The sequence below is a fragment of the Dasypus novemcinctus genome (assembly GCF_030445035.2).
Source record: "Dasypus novemcinctus isolate mDasNov1 chromosome 19 unlocalized genomic scaffold, mDasNov1.1.hap2 SUPER_19_unloc_1, whole genome shotgun sequence".
In the NCBI taxonomy this organism is placed as follows: domain Eukaryota; kingdom Metazoa; phylum Chordata; class Mammalia; order Cingulata; family Dasypodidae; genus Dasypus; species Dasypus novemcinctus.
This window is the reverse complement of record NW_026688134.1, coordinates 449,787-474,914: the sequence shown is the minus strand read 5'-3', so window position 1 is coordinate 474,914 and position 25,128 is coordinate 449,787. Positions and strand designations below refer to the sequence as shown.

Sequence of the window (25,128 nt, the reverse complement as noted above, 5' to 3'; positions counted from 1 at the left end):
TGAGTACACAAATTATAATAAAGTGACAAAACCTTACTGTTGATAGGGAGAAAGTTTTAGTGGTCTGGATAGAAGATTGTACCAGCCACAACATTCCCTAATGCGTACCAAAGCTTAATGCATGCCAAGGCCCTAACTCTCTTCAATTCTATGAAGGCTGTAGAAACTGCAGAAGAAAGTTTCTAGCTAGCAGGCTGGTTCATGAGGGTTTAAAAAAAGAAGTCATTTCCAGAACATAAAAGTACAAGATGAAGCTGCAAGTGCTGATATAGAAGCCACAACAAGTTATTCAGAAGATCTAAGATAAATGATGGCTACACTAAACAACAGATTTTCAGTGTAGATGAAACAGCCTTATGCTGGAAGAAGATGCCATCTAGGGCTTTCATAGCTGGAGAGGAGAAGTCAGTGATTGTCTTCAAAGCTTCAGAGGACAGGCTAACTCTCTTTTTAGGGGCTAATGCAACTGGTAACTTAAACTTGAAGCCAATGCTCATTTACTATTTATGCTAAGTATACTCTGTCTGTATTCTATAAATAGAAGAACAAAACCTGGATAGTAGCACATCTGTTTACATCATGGTTTACTGAATATTTTAAGCCCACTGTTGAGGCCTATTGCTCACAAAAAAAGTTCCTTTCAGAATATTACTACTTATTGACAAGGTACCTTGTCACCCAAGTACTCTGATGGAGATGTACAATGAGATTAATGTTTTCATGCCTGCCAACACAACATCAGTTGCAGCCTATGGGTCAAGAAGTCATTTCATCCTTCAAGTCTTAATACTTAAGAAATACGTTTTGTAACACTATAGCTGCCATAGATAGGGATTCCTCTTGTTGGACCTGGGCAAAGTGGAAAGGATTCACCCTTCTAGATGCCATTAAGAATATTCGTGATTCATGGGAGGAAGTCAAAATATCAACATTCACAGGAGTTTGGAAGAAGTTGATTCCAACCCTCCTAGATGATTTTAAGGGCTTAAAGATTTCAGTGGGGGAAGTCACTGCAGATGCGGTGGGAAATGCAAGAGAACTAGAATTAGAAGGGGAGCCTGAAGATGTGACTGAATTGCTGCACTCTCATGATAAAACTTTGATAGAGGAAGAGTTGCTCCTTATAGATGAACAAATAAAATGGCTTCTTGAAATAGAATCTACTCTTGGTGAAGATGCTGTGAACATTGTTGAAATGACAACAGAGGTTTTAGAATATTACATAAACTTAGCTGATAAAGCAGTGGTAGGGTTTGAGAGGATTGACTCCCATTTTCAAAAAAGTTCTACTGTGTGTAAAATGCTATCAGACAACATTGCGTGCTACAGAGGATTCTTTCGTGAGAGGAAGAGTCAGTTGATGAGAACAACTACATTATTGTCTTGTTCTAATAAGACACCCCCATCTTCAGCAACCATCACCCTAATCAGTCAGCAGCTATCAACACAGAAGCAAGACCTTCTACCAGAACAAAGATTACAACTCACTGAAGGCTCAGATTATGGTTAGTATTTTTTAGCAAAATATATTTTAAGTAAGGTATGTACATCGTTTTTGCAAATGTAATCTTATTGCATGCTTAATAGACTACTGATGGTATAAACATAACTTTTATATGCAAGGGAAACCAAAAAAAAAATTCATGTGACTTGCTTTATTGCAGTGGTTTCGAACCCAACCTGCGATATCTCCAAAGTATGCCTGTATTTTTAAAATATCCATTCATCATCTCTTTATTAAAGGTCAGGGAAACTTTGTATTAATAAAATGATATGCCTCTTCCAAAGTCAGATTGTTGATTAGTTTCTTCATCCCAAAACTGTAGGGACAGGGGGACAGATTCAAGTCTACGCATTTAAACACAAGGACCATCATGGAATCAGCTACCTAAAAACATTGGGAAATTTCTTCCTTGTCTCTCTTCTATCATTCAGTTTTCCTTTGTGACTTCTTGGAGACATGTTAAAGTGACCAACATTTGGATCAGGAAATAAATCTCATTTCCTGCTTTCCGTAGCTCTGTGCTATGCACTAGTGCAGGGCAAAAATTCTTACAAGTCCAGAGCTGACACAGTGATGAATATTGGTAAATTTTTCACTTGTGTGAGTTGTCTGCTCTTGAGGGACAGGACTGATTCTCATTTTGCCCTTTGTTTGTGTGTGTAAACCTGAGTTAAGTGGTCCCACATTCCCAATCTAGTCCAAGGTTACTTTTGTACGCTCTGACTCACTGTCTTGCCCCTTAACCTTGTCTGTCTCTGCTGGGCACTCTAAATATACCCTCTCATCTTTCCCCACCTACCACTTCATGGAGCAGGGACTACTATTATGCCCATCTTCATGATGAAGAAACTGAAGATCAGAGAGGGGGACAAGACTTGCCCAAGCTCACATGGTCATTAAATGGCAGAGTTGGGACTTGAACCCAGGACAGACTGCCCCTGGAACCTATGATTTTATTCATATGTTGGATGTATACTTCTAGGGTTCAGCACTCATAGTTCCACATTTAATGCTTGTTGAGGGCAGTCATATCAAGGGTGAGCCCCAGAGTAGACTGTATGAAGGTAGGAGTGAGCTACTTCCATTGGGAAAGGCAATGCAGGGAAAGGCATGGGGCAGTGCACACTTACCTGAGTCACTGCCACTGGATACAGATGCCCTGCGAGGTTACTAGAACCTCAGCTGAGGCAAATCTCAGATTGCTCAATACTCATTTGCCTTCATACATTTAATTCCCTCATTCTTTAGGTTGTTTTGAGAATTTATAATTCCAAACTGTTTTAAGCACTGGGTGGTAAATTAGGTGAAGTTCCTGCTCTTATGGAACTTATATTCTCATCTGGGCATAAAATAAATAAGAAAACCAATGAAGAAAATAATCATAGAAAATAGTAAGGAATGTGAAGGAAGTATAGGGTGATGTGACAGAGAACAGCAGGGATTGACATAGAGCAGTCAGGCTAGACCTGTCTGAGAAGATTACAGCAATGGTGAGACCTAAAAGTTGAGAAGGAGGCAGACAGGCTAAGACTTGTAAAAGGAGCATTCCTGGTCCACGAAAGAGCAAGTGCAAAGGCCCTGAGGCAGGGATAAGTGTGGCCGAGCGGAGGAGGAGAAAGGATGCAATTGAAGCTGAAGCGCAGTGTGTGTGGTGAAAGAGCGGGGCCTTGGATGGAGTGATTTGGAGAGGTCAGCAAGGGTCAGTAGGGCAATTTAGGATAAGAAAAGGAACTTGAACTTTATCCTAGTGGTAACAGGGAGCCATAAAAAGGGGAAGCAGGTCCAGGTTACACTTTTCAGTGACTCTGATTGGCATGGGGAGAATGGGTGAGAGACTCAAGAGTCATCATAAGAACAGGAAGGAGCACTCCAGCAGCCCTGGGCCAGGGCAGTCTGATGGGTGTCTTGTTTCATTCTCCTGCAGCCACAGTAGTTTTCTTTCCAGTTTTTTTTTTAACTCATTAAGCTCTTTCTTGACTTTCATCGGGAATACTATTTCAGCCCCTCTTTCTCTAACTAACTCCCCAACTCAGTTTTAGGCATTGTTATTCAACATCTTTATATCTGGGAAGATTTCTCTGAACAAGTCCAGGGGAGTGCTCTCTGTTAAACACTCATGGCCCCCAGTTCTTCCTCTTAGTAGCACCCATTGAGCTTGCAACTACTTGACCAAAGTGTCTACTCCTGCCTTCTTCTCCATGAGTTCCATGAAGGCAAGAACTGTATCATCACAGCCCCCAATAGAAAGCTTTCTGCAAATATGAAATAATAATATATTGACGTTAATGGCATTTTCAGATTTGTATTGCTGTCTGAAATGATTTCCCCCCTCCCAAGATAGATGGCTCTCTGGTCTGTTTGCTCATTGTTTTTTGGTCTTTGTCTGCTTGTTGTTTTTTGCTTGTTTGCTTGTTGTCTGTGTTTTTTTTTCTTTAGGAGACACCAGAACTGAACCCGGGACCTTCCATGTGGGAGGCGGTACTTAACTGCTTGAGCCACATCCACTCCCTGCTTGTTTGTTTTGCTTCTTGTCTGCTCGTTGTTTCTGCTCATTGTTTGTCTTCTCAGGAGGTACTGGGAACTAAAACTGGGACCTCCCATGTGAGAGTTGGGTGCTCAACTGCTTGAGCCACATCTGCTCCCCTTAAATGGCTTTTAAACATTTCAAATGAGTGAGTTTTTAGAGCAATAACTACTATTGGCTGCATACTTTCTAGTGTTAAGCACATTAAATCCACTCTTCACTCATTTAATCAGTGAAATAAAATAGGGAAGTTCACCCCCATTTTTCAAATGAGGAAATGGAGGATGAGAATGGTTGAGTAACTTGCCCAAGGAGACATTTTTCTATGTGGTGGAGATACAAATTGAATCCAGGTCTGTTTGGATGCAAAGCCCAAGCTCTTCTGACCAGTCACTGCTGAAGATAGGCACAATCATTTCTTTGGTTAGTATTCACTGAGGGTCAGCTTTGGAAGCTCAGTGGTGGATGGGCATGTGATGTTGAATTAGCCAGTTCCTGGCTTCTAGAGCACAGCACCTGGTGGAAGAGATGAGACCTGGAGAGAAGTATCTGTGAAATGCAGTGGTTCACACAGCCAGTCCAGACAGCTGTTGTGATCAAAAGAATGCAGTCTTAACAGTCCCAGGAATCATTGTGAAATAACTCACATTCACTCCTCATACAAGGAAGGGGACTCATAGTCCACAGAAATATTCCTTAGCTCTCCTTTGTCCCTTGTCACCAATTCTCTCACATACCACAGCCACTCCCAAACCCCTCTGTCCAAGCTTCCCTCCAAACTGCCTTCTTCACTCTTAACTGAGGCACTACTTATCCTCCTCTCGTTTCCCTTTTCCTCCACATTCTACAATAGTAAGTTACCAAACAGCTGAAAAAACTCCAGCCAACCCTTTTGACAATCTGATGAAAGCCATTGAATGTCTCCCAGAGAAATTCTTACATACATGGATGTGCACATACACATGGACACATGCATACACATGTGCACAAGCACACACATTCACAAAGGCACACAGGCACACACATGCACATGCACACTCACGTACTGGTTTGGCTGTTGTTTCATGGGGTCCTCAGACTTTCTGAATCTCAGTCACGGCTTCTGGTTGAGAACCCCCTGTCATTGATGATCTGAAATGCCTTCAATTCCTTAGCATTTGCCAAATTGAAAAGAGCTTCTTGTCTTTCTGTTTGCATGAGAGAACTCCAGACAGTTTGTGCGAAAATAGATGCACCCCCAACCAACCAAACTCCATGCTTCCAACCTCAGAAGCTTGTCTTTCCTTCTAGTTTCCAGCTTGAGATGCTTTATCTTCCAGCGAGCAGGAAACTCTGTAATTAGGGTAGCAGATGACAAAGGCATTGCTGCTTCCTGGCACTTGACATACTAGCTGAAGGAGCTGGATCCAGCTCTCTCGGTTTTTAGTCTGGGTTCAGGGTCTGGATGAGGGTGGATTTGATTTGCCCACGTGGTATGGTTCTAGAGACAAAGTTCTCAGCCATCACACTGTTGTGCCCTGCTGGGTGGCCCTGAGTTCTCCAGGATGTGAGGAAATAATTTGTGAACTATTTCAAAATACCAAAATTGACCAATTATTTGCTTTAAAAATCTGAGAACATTCTGGTTTATCCCTGTGATGATGCTGTCTTCACAGCCTTATTCTCAGTTGTGCTTTCCTTCAGCCAGGGGCCAGGCAGGAGTGGGGCACTGGAGGCCATCAGGGGAATTCTGAATATCTCTGGGATACCCACAGAACTCTTATCTTGCCCTTCATGGTCCTGGAATTATTTTTGTCATGTTTAGAAAGGCTTTTGCTAACCTCAAGATTTTTTTAAAGCCACCGTTTTTCTACTTTTAGACCAGTATTCCCCAAAATGCAGTTATGACGACATCACCTTCAAGATTCTTGCCAGATCTTTGTTATACCTCATTATCTTTTATTTAAGATCTGTTCTAATAGTCAACTCTCTTTAGCCTTATCCTAAGCGGTAATATTCATGAAATCACATTAAAATTAGTATATAACTTTTAAAATGAAAATCCTTATCCACGTACCATCTAAAAACCATCCCTTCTACCCCAAGTGCTACACTTTGAGAACACACTGTTCTGATAAGTGCCTTCATGAACTGAAAAAAAAAAACTTTTTGATCTTTTTATTCATTTGTAAATTCCATTGCTGCTGCTTTTAAAATCATGTATTCAGTGCTTACTAGGTGCCAGGCACTGGCCTAGGGAATTTCATGCTCTTTATTTCATTTAATCCTCGTGACAAATCTTTGAAGTCGCCATTGTAGTCCCGTTTTACAGATGGAGAAGAGATGTCTCAGAGAGGTCCGAGGGTCTTGCTCAGCTGTCTGCATGACCTGGGCGTCTTCCAGGTGCACAGAACCAGGCACCTCTCCATGGTGGTGGTAAACTCGCACACATGATGGGGATGCTGGTTGACCTCCTCAGGTATGCAGAGACTGAGTTTCTAAGGTGGCAGCAGTTCCTATAAACAGCCAAACTGCAGTGGTGACATTTGTTTGTGAAATATAATGCAGTGTTCCAGCAGCCAAGACTCTTTCCAAGAGTTTCTTAAAATCCAGCAGAATAAATATCAGATTTTTTTATTGCCCACCACATAATAGGAATATAACTTATTGCCATTGGAGCGCCAGGCTTTCGGCAGCAGCCATAAATCGGTGCTCCAATTGACTCCATATGCATTTAAGCAAAAGTCAGCCCATGTGGGGGAGCAGTGGATGTAATTGGAATATGGAATGGGGCTTTTGGATTAATTACCTTCTGAATATTAACTGTGCATTATGCTGATTTCCTTGTAAATATATTCAGAAGTCCCAGTGTATGTAGCTGACTCGTGCTTATACAATCAGAATAGCAGATGCCCTCAATGTGGGGTTTGAAACAGTCCCAACTGCAGTGTATGAGGTGGAGTTTCATTTCCCAGGAGAAAAAGAATATTCCAGCCCTTTCCTGAAGGCCTCAAAACATAGTGTACGTTTCCTGACAATAGGGGAAGGAGCCGTGTTTGTTTTCAACACTTAGGTTCATGGACTTTTCCCAAAGAACAAGGTCGTGTTCCGCCGTGAATTCTTGGGGATATTTCTGGCTTGAGTGCTTTGGGAATAGCCATGCTGTGAGGTTGTCTTTAGGGGCAAAGGAGGTGGACAGGTTAGGAGGTAGCAGAGGAGGAAATAGAATGGGGAACAGTGTGACAAGGAAACTAAATGCTTCCCAGCTCTGCTGAGCGGATTGCTGGGATGACCTTGCTTCACGAGTACAGATGACTTCCTACACGTTTACACACATCCTCATTTGCTTAGCAAGGCTTGTACCTGCAGAATCTCATCTAGCACTCATAGCAACTCTGAGAGGTAGGTGCTATGATTCCCATTTCAGAGATGGAGAAACGGGCTTGGGGCAATTTTTGCTTGACGTAAATGTGAATAAACAAATTGTGGAAGTAGGGCTTCAATTAAGGTGAGGGTTTGGGTTCAAAATTAAAGGGTACCAAAAAAATGCAGCAATCAAGAAAAATAATTTTTTTTTTAAAGATTTATTTATTTAATTTCCCCCCCTCCCCTGGTTGTCTGTTCTTGGTGTGTATTTGCTGCGTCTTGTTTCTTTGTCCGCTTCTGTTGTCGTTAGCGGCACGGGAAGTGTGGGCGGCGCCATTCCTGGGCAGGCTGCACTTTCTTTTCACGCTGGGTGGCTTTCTCACGGGCGCACTCCTTTTGCGCGTGGGGCTCCCCATGCGGGGGACACCCTTGTGTGGCACGGCACTCCTTGCGCGCATCAGCACTGCGCATGGGCCAGCTCCACACGGGTCAAGGAGGCCTGGGGTTTGAACCGCGGACCTCCCATATGGTAGACAGACGCCCTAACCACTGGGCCAAAGTCCGTTTCCCGAAAAATAATATTTTAATGCAATATTTTTAAATTATGCAAAAAGCTATAATGAACAAAATATCAAAATGCTAAGTAAAGACAGGATAGGATTAGTAATGTCTCGCTGAGGCAAGAGGAAAAACTGGTAATACTGACCCCATCTTTATCTTGATTACTGAGTTTTTTTACATCCCTTAAATTTTTTGCCTTTGGCAAATACCTCACTCGCCTCACTCTAGTCCTGTCCCTGCATGGGAGCCAGAATTCTCTCTTTAAAGTGTATGTGTGGTCATGTCAAGTCCTGACCAAAACCCTCTGGGGGCTTCCTGCTGCCCAAGCCTGGTTCTTAGAGGCTTCTGAGATGGAAGGAGCACACACTGGGTACCCTAACTGGGATCTGTGATATATATACCTCAACTCACTTTTTTAATAAGGATGTTCCTACAGAAATCCTTTTTATTTTTTTTATTTTTTATTATTTTTTACAAGGTACTGGAGATTGGGCCCAGGACCTTGTACATGAGAAGCAGGCACTCAACCACTGAGCTACATCTGCTCTCCAAATGGTAAGGTCACAAAGTTGTTTTTTTAAAATATATTTTTAAGAAAGTACTAGCGATTGATCCCAGGACCTCATACATGGGAAGCAGGTGCTCAAACCACTGAGCAACACCCACTTGCCCATATTTCAACTAATTTAATACTCTTGGCTAAGAGCTTAGCCTGCTTGGGTTTGGATCTTTCTATGTCATTTCCCAGCACTGTGACCTTGGGTCATGAACCTGAAGTCCTTGGGCCTCAAGTTTCTCACTTGATAAAAGGGGATGACAATTGTGCCCATCTCATGAAGTTGCTGAGAAGATTAATAAAATAGCAATAATATGAATCTAGTAACAATCATATCATTTGTGGAGCAGCAATCTCCACAGCTTCTAGCACATAGTAAGTGCTCAATCCTTCAACAAATATTTACTGAACCTCTACTATGTGCTAAGTACATAGTGCTGGAATTATTGAGGTGCAATCAATGCCAGTTATTATTTAGTATTACTTAATCCTCACACCAGCCCATGAGTTAGGTACTATTGTTTTCACCCTCATTTTACAGATGAGGAAACTATGGCTCAAAGGGGTTAAGTAATGTATAGAATGTATTCACCAAATGCAATGAATGTCTCATGATGATGGAGGAGATTGTTGCTGTGGGGGGAGGAGAGGGGGAAGGGGGTGGGGGGTATATGGGGACCTCATATTTTATGAATGTAATAAAAAATTAAAAAAAAAAAAAGAAAAGAAGCCAGCAGTTAAACTGAGGAGCAGGTTTGGAACCCTGTTAGTTCTTTGTGAGGTTTATGGAAGTCATTGGCAAGTGTGTTTGTCTCTCCCACAGGATTGTAAGCTTCCAGAGGGCAGACCCCATGGTGTGTTTATCCTAATGTCTGCTTAGGCCTAGGAAGGGTCTTTGTATGCAGTAAGATGGCCAATAAAATAAAGGGAATAGTATCTTGAAGCCTTCTTGAATATGATTTGTAGTTTGTGCCCAAGTTTTTGCCCCATCGCACCCCAGTGCAGAGTATATTTTGGTGCTTAGTTCTCAGCAAGGAGAGCGAGCTTGGCTCAGGTGCTGTAGGTGGGTGGGGGTCCAAAGTGAAACTCATCTCCTTCCCCCACATGCCTGCTCTCAGTGAATGGTCCCACAGTCCACTGCTCCCACAAGACTAAGCCCCATCCTGCGCACCAGCATCCCTCCTCAGCTCCTCTCTTCTACCGCCCCTCAGCTGCCATATTGTGGGGGAATTCCACTTCCTAAATCTTTTCCCTCTGCCACTTCTCTCCACCCTCAACCTTTCCTGGCTCCCCTGATGCTGCGAAACACACCAACTCTCTCATCATTGGCCAAGAAGAGTTGTGAGTGTCAACCCCTGTGAGGCAGGGGAGCAGATGTGTGCAGGTGGTGGGCTTTGTCTCCACAGGCCTCGTGCTCTGTGCCCAGCTCCCCCTCAGAATAAGCTACTCTGATCCCGGTGACTGTACAGTGCTGGGAGCGCTGAGTCCAGCTCATGTCTGGAATATCGTGCAGGGAAAAGGAAGAATTTGAGGGAGATAAAGTTGGGATCCAGCCTCACCTTGGCTCTTGCTAAGCTGAGTGACCTTGAGCAACCTGGTAATTTCTCTGAACTGAGGTGAAGGCGTTTATAACATCTGGGTCTGCTTCTCAAAGCTGAAACCAGGACAGTGAGCCATGAGCAGAATACTAATAACTGATAACGACCATTAAGCACCTATTATGTGCCTGTGGCTGTACTGAGTGATATATGTGTGTGTGTATGTGCACACATATCTTTTTCTCATATAATAAACATAATTTTTAGAGAAGTTTTAGATTACAGAAAAGTTATATTGGAAGTATACGGGATTTCCATATACCCCACCCCACTCCCACATTTTCCCTTTTAATATGTTATGTTAGTGTGGTACATTGTGCACACATCTTAACGTCATGGCTGCTGTGACAAATACCACACAATGGGTTGGCTTAAACAACAGACATGTATTGTCTCGTGGTTCCAGAGGAGGCTCGTTTCTATCCTGGGTTGGTAGTGCTCCTGCTGGCTGGCACTCTTTGGGGTTCCTTGGCTTTCCTGTCACAGGGCAGTGTCCTGTCCTTTCTCTTTTGGGTTCTAGCTGACTTCCACTTCCTCTTTCTGGTTCCTCTCTGGAGCATCCTTTTTATAAGGCATCCAAAAATAGGATTAAGGCCCATCCTGATTCAGGTGAACCACACCTGAACTAAAAAGAACATCTCCAAAAGGTCCTGTTTACAATGGATGAGATTGTGTTTTTTTTCCTTCTGGTGTACATAATTCAATTTACCACAGTATATGGATGTGTCTATGCATATGTATGTATTTATGTAAGGTATATATATATTTATTTATGTACAATGTATGTATATGCATACATATTTATAGTCATTATAATTTAATAATCCCAAAATGTTACTCTCTGGGCACATCATCCTTATTTTACATTTAAAGGAACAAGCTCCATCAGGCTGAATAACTCATCACAGGTGGTAAGCAGTGGGGCTGGAATTTGAACGAGGGCAGCCTAACGCCTCACCATCCACCTCTTTGCCTTACATATCCTCCCCTTCTTTCTTTGGTCAGCACCCTCAGTGCAGACCCAGAGACCTTCCCAGACAGCCAAGGCCTCGTTCATTCCCAGGTGTTTGGAAGTCATAATTAGAAGGCATCTTAATTAAATTCCACATTGCAGTAGGGTGTAGAAACAGCACAATTCCAATGGTTTACATGTCTTCTTTATCCCAGCTGGTGCCTACCCTAAATTAAAATCCCCCAAAGGTACTGCTCCTTTAATGAACAGTTTGCCTTGTTAACACCATAAATGTTTTCCTTATTGCGGAGTAGGTCATGCTAATATAAAGGCAGGCTTGAGAAGTGGAGCCTCTGCGGGGATGTCACTAGGACAGAGAGCCCTGGAAGGACAGCTGTTCCCAGCCAGCCAGCAGCTGCCAGGTGCTGCGGGCTCTTCCAGGAGGGTGGAAACACAGACTTTGAGTCATTGAGACCTGCTGTGTGTTCTGGCCCAGCCACTCTCTGGCCTTATGCATTTGGGCAGGGCCCTCTCTGTGCCTCAGTGTCTTCAGTAAAATGGGATTGTTCGGTGCCTACCTCATGATCCAGGCTGAGGCTCGAATGAAGCGACGTGCACACAGGTGTTTACACAGGGCTTGATACTTAATAACGAAGCTCTTCTTCTCACCTTCGTCCCTCCTGGTGGACATTTGTCATGCTTTTTGGCAAGTCAGCATCACTATAATGTCCTTTCAAGCTGGGGGGAATTTCCCTTATTAGGAATCACACCCCTAAAGGAAAGGCCAGAAACTCACTCTGCCTTTCACCTTTGCAGGCACGTATTCTAGTCCTGGAAGACTTGAATTTTTTCTTAGCAAACTTTTTACTGAAGGTTAATGCTGTAGCAGTAGAACAGTACACAAATCATAAGTGTACAGCTTGTTAAAACTTACCTGACTGAATATATTCCTGTAACCAGCACCTAAAGCAAGAAACAGAACAGTACCAGCTCCCAGAAGAACCCATCAAGCCCCTTCCAGTCACTTTCCCCCAAAAGTATCCACTATCCCAACTTCTAGAGCATAGCTTAGTTTTGCTAAAATTTTCACCTTGTATAAATGGAATTAAACGGCATGCCTTCTTATGTATCTGGCTTCTTTCACTCAACATTTGTTTGTGAGATTCATCCATGTTATTGCATGCAGTTATAGTTCTTTCATTCTCGTCAAAACATAGTGTTCTGATTCATGAATATACCATAATTTATTTGTCTGTTCAACTCTTGACAGACACCTAGGTTATGTCCAGTTTTTAGCTATTTTAAATAGCCCTACTATAAATGTTTTTGTACTTTTTTTTAGCACATGTATGCATTCTTTGGTGCATATACCAAGGAGTAGAATTGCTGGGTCATAGAGTATGTACATAAATATAAATATAAACACATAATTTGGCTTTAATAGATGCTGTGAAACCATTTTATAATGTGTTTATACCTAGTTTACCTTGTCAGCAGCAATATATAAGAGTTATAGTTGCTCCAATGCTTGATGTTTTCTGTCCTTTTAGTTTTAGTCCATTAAGTTAGGACTGAGTTTTGTAGTTATAGTTTTAATGATGTCTGCAGACCTTTCCACTTACTTATTGGCCAGTTGGATACTATCTTTCGTGAACTGCCTGTTCATGTGTTTTGCTAATTTTCCTTTTGGGTTGTCTATCTTGTACTTACTAATTTATAGGAGTTCTTGATGCATTTCAGATAAAATGAATTCCCATTCTACTGGCTGTCTTTTCATTCCCTTAGGTATCTTTTGATTACTACTATCAGTTGTTTCTGTAGTCCTATTTATCAATATTTCCCTTTAGTTAGCATTTTGTGACCTGGCTAAGGAAGCTCTGCCTCCCCCCAAGGGAGTGAAGATATTCTTCTGTGTTTTCATAGAATTGTTTTATCTGTTGCATTTAGATCACAGTCCATCTGGAATTGATTTTTATATGGTATGAAGTAGGGAAGTAGGGGTGAAGAATCTTTTTTCCATGTGGATATCCAGTCTGTCCAACTCTTACTTTTAAGACGACCATTCTTTTCCCTGTGCGCACAGTGTGACATTTTCATAAGCCAGGGGTCATATATGTGTGAGTCTATTTCTGTTCTCTGTTTTATCCCATTGGCCCTTTTAATCCCATTCCTATCCTTCAGGAAACTTTCATTTTAAAGAAAGGTTTTGGAAGGAGGAGATGCCTCAAGGAATCCATTTTTTGGTACGTTTACAGGGAGAGGCAGAGAGAAATCCATCCAGCTGTGGCAGGTCTAGAGTTTGTGTCCTGTGCAGGTCTAGAGTTTGTGGGTGGCAGTGTGAGTTACTGTCTGAGACCTCTTCTCTAGACCTTTTCCATAGGGTGGACCCTGGAGCGGTCCAAGAATATAAACAGCATTGTCCGTGGCTGTGTAGACTTGAAGCTTATTCCTGTTCCTTGCATGAGGCTGAATGTGAAGAACTTGGATCTTCTGTGCTTGTCTTTCCCGAACTCCATTTGGCATTGCCTGCTCCTGCCCCACTACCCTGTGAAATACAAGGTCTCATTGTAACACTTTTATACACTGCTTGCTGTGGTTTAATATATGAGACACTGCGTCATAGTCTGGAGGTTCAAAATTACCACGAAGTAATCATTTCCTAGAGGGCTGGTAGTAAACATTCTGTCACACAGCTATAGATTGTCTCCTGTCATCATCAATCAGCCCCCAGAGAGATATTAGTGGGCAATCAGGAGAGAATTGAGAACCAGTGAGTGCACGCATCTGCAGGCCTGTGCCGACAGAAGCAGGCTTGGTGGCCTGTGGTGGGCTGGCTTTGTGGGTGGTGGGCTCCGTCTGCACCAACGAGCCCAAGGGGGTGGGTTTGAGCCCTGGGTCCAGGCTCCTGGATCCTTTAACCCTACCAGAGCACTCAGATATCTTCCCGACACACTTTGTGTTTGTAAAGTAGTGATTGTTGCTATTTGTGAGTACTCACCCTGCCTCAGGGTGTCTGTGACTTGTTTTCATGCATCATCTTTTAATCCTCAGAGTGACCCAAAGTGGAGTTACTATATTAGACTTATTTCTCATCTGAGGAAGTGAAGCCTCAGGGATGTCAGGTGTCTTGGTTTCCTAGGGCTTCCATAAAAAAGACGGCTTAAAACAACAGAAATTTATCATCTCAAAGTTACGGGGGCTGAAAGTCCAAATCAAAGTGTTGTCAAGGCCATACTTCCTCTGAATTCTTTAGGGTTCTGGTAGTGGTTTTCTGATAATCCATTAACATACTCACCCTCTATCACGTGGCTGTCTCCCCTCTTTGTCTGTCTGTGTCCAAATTTCCTCTCCCTTTAAGGATACTGGTCATATTGGATCAGGGCCCAACATAATTCAGATTGGCCTCATCAGAGTTCCTGTTTTCAAATAGGATCACATGCAGAAGACCTGGGGTTAGGGCTTGAACATGTCTTTTTGGGGGACACAATTGGATCTATACCATTGGGTGGCTTGTGTGGTCACCCAGCACCTCAGAGTGAACCCAGTTGCCCGGTATATTCTGCCTTCAGAGGCTAAGTGCTGAGTCACTATACACAACCTCTCTGTTGAACATCAAGGTCTGTACGGCATCCATTTGCTCATGTCCTCACTAAACTTATAAGGATTCTGTTTTTGCTTCCATTGTACAGATGAAGAAACCGAGGCCCTGAGAAGGGCAGCTGTTCATCCAAGTTCAATGAGTGGGTGGCATTGCTGAGGTTCCACTCGAGTGCTCTCTGGTTACACCTCTAAATACCCTGGGAAGGCAGAGAGAGTGTAGATAAGATATACCTAACTTCAGAGCTGCAGGATGTGTGCAGGTTCATCTAGCGGCTCTAATGCCCAAGTCTTCTATAGGGGGTAGATTTGGATTTGGGAGGCACCGAAGCTTATAAAATTTAAGGGGACCTCCCCAAAATGGGAGGAATGTTTTAGGAGGGATGTGTTCAAGTGAGGGGTCCTGAAACATGCCTCATGAACCTCATGGTAAATCTGCTCTGGTCCCTAGTCTCCTGTGGGGTCCCACACTGCATGCCAAATCTCTAACAACCAGAAGCCTTTTCTTGATGAAGGAAGTACAGCAGTATGACTATTGACTTTGGGGAAGCTGAGAATGAAAAGAAACATGATGTGGATGATCTGGGGATATGCAGGGTCTCGGCATCATTTGCAGTCTCTTCCCCTGGACTGCAGCTGTGAGGGGTGAGGGCCACTGCCTGACTCTAAGCCAGTGCCCCTCAAAATGTAGTCTGCTGAGCTGTTCCAGTCTGTGACTGTTACCTGTCCAGGACAAGATAAGTCAAAACCTGAGAGCTAGCAGTTAGAACCTTTTATAGCAATTCAATACCGCACAACATCCAAGGGCACAGTCAGGATACCCGTTTTGTTGAACCGGGTATAGAGCAGTTCAGGAGTTGCTGCAACTCAGTAGAGAGCTGCTTGTGGTGTGAGCTAGCATTAATCATGCTCACTAGGACCACAAATCCATCTAGGATGTATTGGAAAGAAAAACAGAGCTGGCCTTCACCATAAACAGTTTCAGCACTGGTCTAAGCCTTAGCAGGGATGTTGCTATTTGAATATACCTAGTAATCAGCAATTCATTTCTCAATTAACCTCAATCTAAGCCAGGACAACAATAACAACACAACCCTAAGCCTATCTCAATAATAATTTTTTGAGGCCTGGTTTAGTTTTGATCTGGTTAATTTCATTGGCTCCCACCTCCAAACAGGCTTAGAGGAACGGAGTTCCAGTTTCTCTCAAGTAGGGCCCAAGGAAAATTGCATGGAAAGCCATGTTAGTTTCTACCACATTTCTACCACAAATTACCACAAATTTAGCTTAAAACAACATTAATTTATTAACTCACCATTTCCAAGGGGGCAGGAGTGCAGGAGTCTGGGCACAGGTTAGCTGGGTCCTGTGCTTTGGGTCTCACTAGACTGAAATCAAGGAGTGGGAGTCTGCTAGAAATGAGTCTCACATGAGGTTTGGGTTCTTCTTCCAACCTCCTGGTTATTGGAAGTATTCATTTACTTGAAGTTGTAGAACTAAGGCCCTCAACATCTAGCAGCCACTTGCTGTTCTATGCCTTGTGTACCTCTTCATAGCATTACAGTGTTTTTTCAGAGCCAAGTTCTTCTGTCTGTGACTTCTAGGCCCTTTAGTATAAGACCACCTGGTTAGGTCAGGCCCACCCAGGAACATCTCCTCTTAGATTAACTTAAAGACACTTGATTAGGCATCTTAATTATATCTGCAAAATTCTTTTACCTTTGCCATATAAATATAACCAAATCACCAGGGTGAATAGTCATCTATTCACTTGTTCCATCCAGACTCTAAATGAGTGGACTATGTAGGGTGTATACATCAGGGGCTGGGGATCTTGGGGGCCATTGTAGAATTATGCTCACCACAGAAGCCAGTTAACAAGACAGGTTTATTGTTCCGTTCCCTAGAGAATTGATTTAGTAGGCTTAGTGGGACCCAGGAGTGCACATTTTTCAGCAAGCTTCCCAACTACTTTGAGACTCTTGAGTTACACAGATCTTGCCTTGAATCCCAGCTTTGCCACTTTCTAGCTGGAAAGCCTCCAGACAAGTATTCTTTGTCCCCTAGACCCAGTTTCCTCATCTGTAAAGTGCAGTCGTTAAGGCTGACCATATAGGATTATAGAGATGTGGTAATGTGATAATGCAGATTGGTGTTTCCCAACACTGGCTGACATCTGAATCAGAATCTCTGGGATGGGCCTAAGCATCAAAATTTTAAAAGATCCCTAGGTGATTGTGATGCATGGTTGATGTATTAGTCAGTTCCTGCTGCAATAATGCTGTGAAACAAATAACTCCCAAAATAAATAACAAACATTTCTTCTTCTCACTCCTGTGCCTGTAGATGGGCTAGGGTTTTACTGATCCTAATTGAACTTGTTTCCAGGTTGTGGGTCTGTTCCATGTATCCTGTTCTGGAACCACTAGCTTTCTGGAGCATGTCCTTGTTATGGTGAAGGCAGAAGTGCAAGAGGGCATTTGCCAATATGTGACACCTCTTGAAGCTCAGATTGGAACTGTCACACTATCACTTCCTCCCACATTCCAGTGACCAGTGATCATAGCAAGTCACATGACCAATTCCAAAACCAATGAGATGGGAAGTAGGCTGCATCTGTGTGAGAAGCACTGCGAAGTCCCATGGCAAAGAATACATCAGTATAGTTTTGTTGAGGGAAGAGGCGGAATTGGGAAATATAGTCTAATTTGCCGCAGCTGAGAACCATTGATTAGGAAGAGCACCTAGCAGGTGCCTGGCCAGAGTAGATGCTCAAGAAATGTCACATATTCTCTTAGAGAGCAGATCCCAGAATTGCTCTGAGACTGCTGTGTGAGACCAGTCCTTCCTCCATGTTTGATTCCCAGGGTGAGTTCACGTTCCACCCTGACATTAAGTCATTCTCCAGGGGAAAAAGACTGTACCATAAGGATCCAAGGGCTTTGAGTTCCTAGGAAGAAAGATCCCAACTGGAAGCCACAAGAAATATTATCAGCCATTTAAATATCCATTTTTCCACCTCCCACTCACAACATGTTCTATTTATTTGCACACTCACAGTAATACAGTAGCAGAGAGAGAATTCATTAAGGCAAATTGTGAAGGTAGTTTTAAAAAATCATGTCTCTTTTATGCAGTGCGTAGTTCCCTGTTTAATGAGAATCCAACAAGTCCATTTTCCTTAAGGGTTTAATAAAAGTATAATTTAAAAAATTAAGACAGATGGGGAAAGTGCCGAGGAAAGTCATTTCCCCCATTAACTTGCACAGCAGACCTTCTCGATACTGCAAGATGGGTGGGGACCAAAAAAGACTCCAGGAACTATCAAGAGTCCTTTAAGGTTCCATAAACCTCCAGCCTGTGTTTATGTGACCCGGGGATTCCTACCGAACAGATAGGAAGTAGATTTATCGGTTGAATAATGGGAGTGTTACAAGCTGGCAGTTTAATTAATGCTGATATAGGAGCTTTGCTTTTTCTTAGAATTTTTCCTACAGAGTACTGGAGAAGGAGACATTTACATTTTTAAAGCTTCTGAATAATCTTGGTTGCCTTTGGAGGAGAGAGGAGAATGGGATGTTTGAGGGAAGCAGAGTCTTGTGGTGGTAGCTGATATCCAGGCAACTCTCAGCTCAGCACACAAAGTAAATTGTATTTTTATTAATTTCCACTGGGAGCCTGGTAGTGTTATTATCATTCTCATTTTATAGACCAGGAAACCAAGGGTTAGTCACACATACAGAAAATGGCAGCGCTGGGCCTGAATCCTCTGTCTTTGTTCTTAAATCTTGTGCTGTCCACCCATGAGACAAATGGGCCAACTGAGGCTCAGAGAAGTGAGTAAAATTCCCATGGCTGAATAGCAAGTGAGTGCAGAGTAGGGACTTGGTTTCTTATCTAGCAGCTTTCACCACTACAACTCTAGCATTTGATATGGGGCCTGCTGACTTGTTTCCTTATTAGTCTGCGTAACCCTCATTCAGGAAGGCAAATATGCTTCCCTCATCACCAGTGAGAAACAGAGCTCCTGCTGATAGTGGACTCACCATATTGCAGGCCTTCTGCTGGGTACTATCTCTTCATGGTTTCATTTAATCCTCACAATAAGTGCTAGGAACAAGATATGGTATGAGCTCCACTTTATAGATAAGGAATTTGAGGCTCAGGAGAGGTAGAATGACTTACCCAAGTTCACACAGCAGGAAGAGGGTGAGACAGGGTTTGGAATAGGTCTGTCTGAAACTCCCAAGCCTTTGCAGAGAACTCCAGGCTAAAAAGGAACAACTGTTGGATTTCTTCCATTTGCTTTAGCTGTGTCCCAGGCTGCCTCCATCTGTGATAATTGAAGTTGACTGATGCAGTTTATCCTTTCACATGTGGAAATTATTTTTGGCAAGTACCTGTGTAAATCCTTCTTCTCCAGGTAGGAAGGAGTCTGCTTTCCCCAGCTGGCATCTTGTTTTATGGTCTCTTTGTTATGCCGTGTTGTAACTTATGAGGTTCTCAGAACTTGTTGAAATGGAAGGGTCCCTAAGTGTGAAATGTGTAGGTCAGCAGTTTGGACAACACTCTTACCTGCCTTTCTTGGCTGGCCATTCATTAAGTGATTCTCAAGAAAACCAGATTCCTTGCTAACTAGGGAATTGTCTCTTTGGTTTCCTGCTATGTTCAATTCAAAAGTTGTTGAAAAAAATTTTTTTTGTTTCTTTGCCGATTGTCAAAGATACTTGCGATAATGGATAAAGGCCAAGTACTAGCTAATGTCGAAAGAAGGAAAGAATGAAGAATGAAGGAAAGAAGTTCCGGTTTACATTATCTAAGTCAGTAACTGGTTTCAAGTAAATTGCTTTCTACCTTGATCAGAGAAAATAAGTGAACATTTTCTATATCCATTTAAGTCTAGCAAAAGTTACTTTTGCATCACAGAGGGCTCTGCTCTCCACATCTTCATCCACACCAGACAGCACTAGTAGATCATGGCACAATTGCCTCTTCAGACCAGATGTCATCTTAAAAACCTTTTTCAGTGGAGGGCTCCAGGCTCCCATTGCCTTTGGTTTTTCAGAATTGGATTGGGAGGTACAAACTTTTTGCCAAGATTGACTGGATGATCTTTTACATCCTTTTTGAGCCTAGGATGCTGTTTTATCCCAGCAGACAGGCTCAAATATCAGCCCAATTGGATTGAATTAAGATGCTAATCAAGTCTAAAGGGAAAACAAATGAGATTCCAATTCTTCGATAACTGGAAATGAAGGCTTAGAGCATGTCTTGCCAAAGGTCACACAGCAAGTAAATGAGGGTGGAAGTTTCATAGATTTAGGAGTCAGGTTCATATTCTGGCTATACCACTTCCCAATATAGTGATTTTGGACATGTTACATCAATTTCCTGAGCCTTAGTTTCCTCACCTGTAAAATGAGAATAAAATGTTACCTACTCATTGAGGTATGGTGAGGATTAAATGGCACAATGCATATAAAATGCCTAAGAAGGGCCTGGTAGGAACTAATGCAAGTTAGTCATCATTTTTTTAGTTTTATTAAAGTTGCATCTTATACTCAGACAAGGCTCTGCCATCCTGGTGCTGACCATCTAGATGGATTAAATACAAAATTGGCAGCGGATCAAACTGGATTAAACTCCCACTGCAGCCACCTGTGAACATGAAAAAAACCTACTGAACATTCCTGGACTGGATATCTCAAATGCGAAGTGAAGTTAATAATAATATTAATGATTATTACTAAATAAGAATCAGATGAAATACAGCTAATATAGGTCAAGTGTCTTACCACATGTTAAAATATACGGTAAAAAGGAATAGTCATAGTAATGATAATGGCTGCCATGTATGGAATGCTTACTATGTGTCAGGTCTTTACATTCATTCTCAATTAAAAAGAAGAATGAAAAAGAAAACTCTTCATTCAGAAAGTACTTACCAAGTACTGACATGGTGCTCATCATGTGCTCAACATTGTTTTAGGCTCTTTATCATATTAACTTATTTCATGCTTACAGCTCCCTTGTGAATTACGTATAATTATCACCCCTCTTTTACAAAGGAGGAAAGAGAGGCTCTGAGCAAGTAAGCAACTTGTTGCCTGAGGTCACACAGTAATTGGCAGCGCTGGGATTTGAGCCCATGTTTGCTTGGCTCTGGGCCTGTGCTGTTTAACTGCCATAATATGTGGCTTCCAATGGAGAGAAATGGCTATGGAACACACAGGTAATTGACGGAGAGGATTATGAACCCAGTGAAGCCTTCACCCAACATACCTGCAAACTGAAGATCTCTGTGCAAATTCCCCTGTGACAAAAAGATGTCCAGACTTGCCTAATTCCCACTGACTCCACACCCAGCCAGCCTTACCAAGATTCCTACAATGCAGGAATTTGAAGAGCCCCTTGGAGAGATTTGACTTCTCTAATCTCGCCAGGCACAGGGAGAGTTTGGGAGACATGAAAGGCAGCAGTTATTTATTTCATGAATAGATAAAGGCAAGCCATTTAGAGGGAGCAGTGGCAGGAAGATGAAAAAGCTATTAATACAGTTGGGAAGCTCATTTCTTTCAGAGTGGCCAGCAGCAGCAAGAGAGGACAAAAAATGAGAAAATACTGCAATGGACACTACTGACAACACAAGTTATTCAAGAGATATTAAAGTGCCTTGTTCACCATCATAAACATTTTTTTATGTTTATGAGATCTGTTCAAAGGCATCTTGATGGATGACGCCCAATAACATTTATAGGGGTTTATGTGTGTGTGCATGTGTGGGTGTATGGATACTAACAATTCTTTTGTTCTGGTGTCCTTTGTAAATCATTTCTTTTAGCTGATGCACTCAACAGTGACTAGCCTGGGCTTATCTAATGCAAAAAGAATTCCATGTCTCTCTGGTTCCCTGGGTAATTGTACTATTCTTGGTGTCTGCTGTGCTGCAGATGGGCATGCTGGTAGCTGATCAGACTTTGACAGATGGGGACAAAAGAAATGCTCTAATTCAGGGAAGAGAGAAACCAGGAGGATTATAATGGTGAGAACGACACTGCAGTATTTCCCAGCATGTGTTCTCAGGAATAGAGTGTCCCCATTCAAAGAGGGGCTCATGGTGATGAATATGAGGGGCAAGATGGCAGAATGAGATGTTCTAGAATCCTGTTCCTCTACAGAAGATTTAAACAACAAGCAAAATCTAGCAGAACCACTTCCTTAGAAATCCAGAAAACAGTTAAATGGTTTCAGTAATAGGGTAAGTGCCAAATCAAGAAAAAGTCAACTTAAAACTGGTAGGATGTAGGAGGTCCAGAGTTCAATCCCCAGGGCCTCCTGGTGAGGGCAAGCTGGCCCGCGTGGTGAGTTGGCCCATGCAGATTCCTGGCCCACTCAGGAATGCGGCCCCACATGGGAGGGCCACCCTGCATGGGAATGTTGTCCCATGCGGGAAAGCTGTCCCACGCAGGAGTGCCAGCCAGTGCAGAGAGCTGACGCAGTAAGATGATGCAAAAAGAGACATGACGGAGAGAAGGTAAGAAGACATAACAGAACAGGGGAACTAAGGTGGCGCAAGAAAGTAATTGCCTCTCTCCTGCTCTGGAGGGTCCTGGGATCAGTTCCCAGAGCGCCTGATGAGAATACAAGCAGACACAAAAGAATGCACAGCAAATGCACATGGAGAGCAGACAATGGGGGGAAAGGGGAAATGGGGGGGAGAAATGAAAAAAAAACTTGTAGGAACCTTCTCCTACCCACTCCCTAGTTCTGTGCAGAGCTGGCCTGCTTTCCTAGTGGGTCCATGCGGTCACCCCTCAGGCTGAAGTGTGGTTTGCTGGCCTGGTGGAGGAGGAGCCGTGGCAGGCCAAGCCGCTGCCCCCATAATAGGGTGGCTGGTCGGACTCACCGCCACCCCTGAAGGAAGCTCGGCATGGGCGCAGAGTGCCCTCGGGTCTCCCCTTCTCGACAGCCATGCTTCCGTGGCCGCCCCTCCTCCCAGATGGCGCCACACGATGCCTTGTGGGGCGGCACCCTTCTTCTTCTTTCTCCCTGCGCAGGCGCAGGGCGGAAAAATCCAGTCTGCCCTTTTCCCCTCCCCCGACAGCAGCAACAGCCAGGCGTGGGCGGGAATCTCAAGTCTGCCCTCTACCCCAGCAACAGCAGCCACCAATCCCTAAACCCTGCCTCTTCCCCCAGCAACAGCGACAGCCAATCCCTAACCACCACCCCTCCCCCATCCAGTACCGCCCACTGACCTTTCTCTGGCAACCAATCAGAACAGGGCGGGGCTTCGACCAATCAGCCTTCCCCAGCCCCTATAAAACTGTTGCCTCTCCCTCAATAAAGTGGACTTGCGTGTTTACCTTGTCTCCGCGGTAGGTCTTCTGCCGTGCGCCCTCCAGTCCTGAGAGCCCCCGACAAGGGCCTGGCCTCCCTTGTCCCCAGTTCGTCGCCTGCTTCTCCGGGCGACCCCATCAGCCGAACCGCGCAACCCCTGTGAGACCGATCCCTCGTCTGCTGCCGGACCGACCCCTCGTCCCAAGTGGGACCGACCCCTCGTCCCAAGCGGGACCGACCCCTCGTCCAGAGCTGGACCGACCCCTGGTCCGCAGCCAGACCCCACCTCTACCGACCGAGCAAACCGCCGCAGGTCCACAGTCCTAGTTTTGTAGGAAACATGCTAACTCTTGTGCACATACTCCAATGCATGTATGTCTTTGCTAGTCTCTCTGATGGCAGACTGAGGGTCTGAACCAGGACACTTGTTTCAGCTTCACCATCTCAGGCCTGGCCCTATACATAGAGGTGGCTCTCAGGGCAGCTAGTCTGTTGCAGGAGAACAGTGAAATCACAGCATCCTTGGGTAAACATTTTCCAGCTGTGGAACATATGGTGCAGAACCTGGGACTGGGAGGAAAGACTGTGTCCTAGGGGAAAAGGGACATTTGGATCCATGTAAAGGGAGAATTCCTAGGACCACAAATGTATTCCCAGGATAAGATCTAAGTCAGAAAAGACTAAGGAGGCTGTTCTTTAAACTTATTGTAAGGCAGGCTAAGCTCTGAAGGAAAGCACTTGCACAGACTAATCTGCAAAGACTGGGAAAGCTGTTTTCTTTTTCTTTTTCCCCCTGCTTTTCCTGGTGTTCAAGGAACTCTCTGTAATAACACTAGCTGGATACAAACTAAAGGGACAGATGCTTCCGTGACTAAATTTCAGAAATAACACATTAAAATGTCAAAATATCCAGGGTGCAATAAAAGATTGCAAGACATACAAAGAAACAGGAAATGAGGATCCATGCAAAAGAGCCAGATAAAGCATTGTAAATCATAAGTGAGGAGTACCAGATTCTGGGCATACCAGAAAAGACTTTAAAAATGTTCTAAATATGTCCAAAGAAATAATGGAAAACACCAACAACTGAAGGCAAGCAATAGAGGGACATAAAGAAAAGACCAGAAAAGAGATAAAAATCATAAGAAAGCAGCAAACACAGCTGAAGACCACAGTAACAACAACAACAAAATATTCCCTAGAGGGGTTCAGCAACAGATTGTAGTAGGTAAAGGAAAGAATTAGTGACCTTGAAGATTAGAAAATTGAAATTATTCAGTCTGAGGAGCAGAAAGAAAAAAGAAAAATGAAGAGAAGTGAATAGAGCCAGAGAGACCTGTGGGATACTATCAAGCATACCAAGATATGCTTTATGGGAGTCTAAGAAGGAAATGAAAGGGAGAGGGGCAGAAGAAATAATGACTGAAAACTTGCAAAATTTAATGAAAGACATAGTATACGCATCCAAGAAGTACAACAGACTCCATTCAGGAAAACCCAAATAGACACACACCAAGATACATTATTATCAAACTGTTAAATACCAAAGACAAAGACAAAATGCTGAAAGGTTTAAGAGAGAAATAACACCTCATGTACAAGGGCCTTCAATAAGATTAAGTGCTGATTAATCATCAGAAAGCATAGAGGTAAAAAGCAGTGGGATGACATATTTAAAGTGCTGAGAGGAAAAAAATTGCCAACCAAAAAGTCTATATCTGGCAAAACTGTTTTTCAAAAATGAGAGAGAGATAAACAAAAGCTGAGGGAATTTGTCACCACTAGACCAACCCTGCAAGAAGTGTAAAAGGGAGTTCTTAAGTTGAAAGAAAAGGGCACAATGGATGTAATCTGCATGAAGAAAAAAGATCAGTAAAGGTAATGGCATGATATACTATAAATATAAATGCCAATGTTATTTAAATTTTGGCTTGTGACTCTGCTTTTTACTTCTTACAGGATCTAAAATGCAAATGCATAAAAAATTATAAATCACAGGTTTGGGGTGTATGAAAATAAATATGTAATTTGTGAGAACAACATAAAAATATGACCCAACAATATGCTGTCTATAAGAGATTCACCTTAATTCAAAGACAGAAGTAGATTAAAAGTGAAAGGATGGAAAAATATTCCATGCAAATATTACAACTA

At 43.1% G+C, this 25,128-nt stretch overlaps 2 long non-coding RNA genes across 3 annotated transcripts in view; one reads left to right on the top strand and one right to left on the bottom strand.

Moving 5' to 3' along the window:
• LOC131277428 (uncharacterized) overlaps positions 1-25,128 on the top strand; it is a 345,246-nt gene that overhangs the window by 113,165 nt on the left and 206,953 nt on the right. For both annotated transcript variants that reach the window (XR_011648155.1, XR_011648156.1), the window contains one exon: positions 8,413-8,489. This is a non-coding gene — a long non-coding RNA (uncharacterized lncRNA). The remainder of the gene's footprint in view (positions 1-8,412; positions 8,490-25,128) is intronic.
• On the bottom strand, positions 1,641-5,440 carry LOC139438482 (uncharacterized). Its single transcript, XR_011648158.1, has 2 exons — positions 5,075-5,440; positions 1,641-4,544 (listed from the first exon to the last, which is right to left on the bottom strand). It is a non-coding gene; the product is annotated as an uncharacterized lncRNA (long non-coding RNA).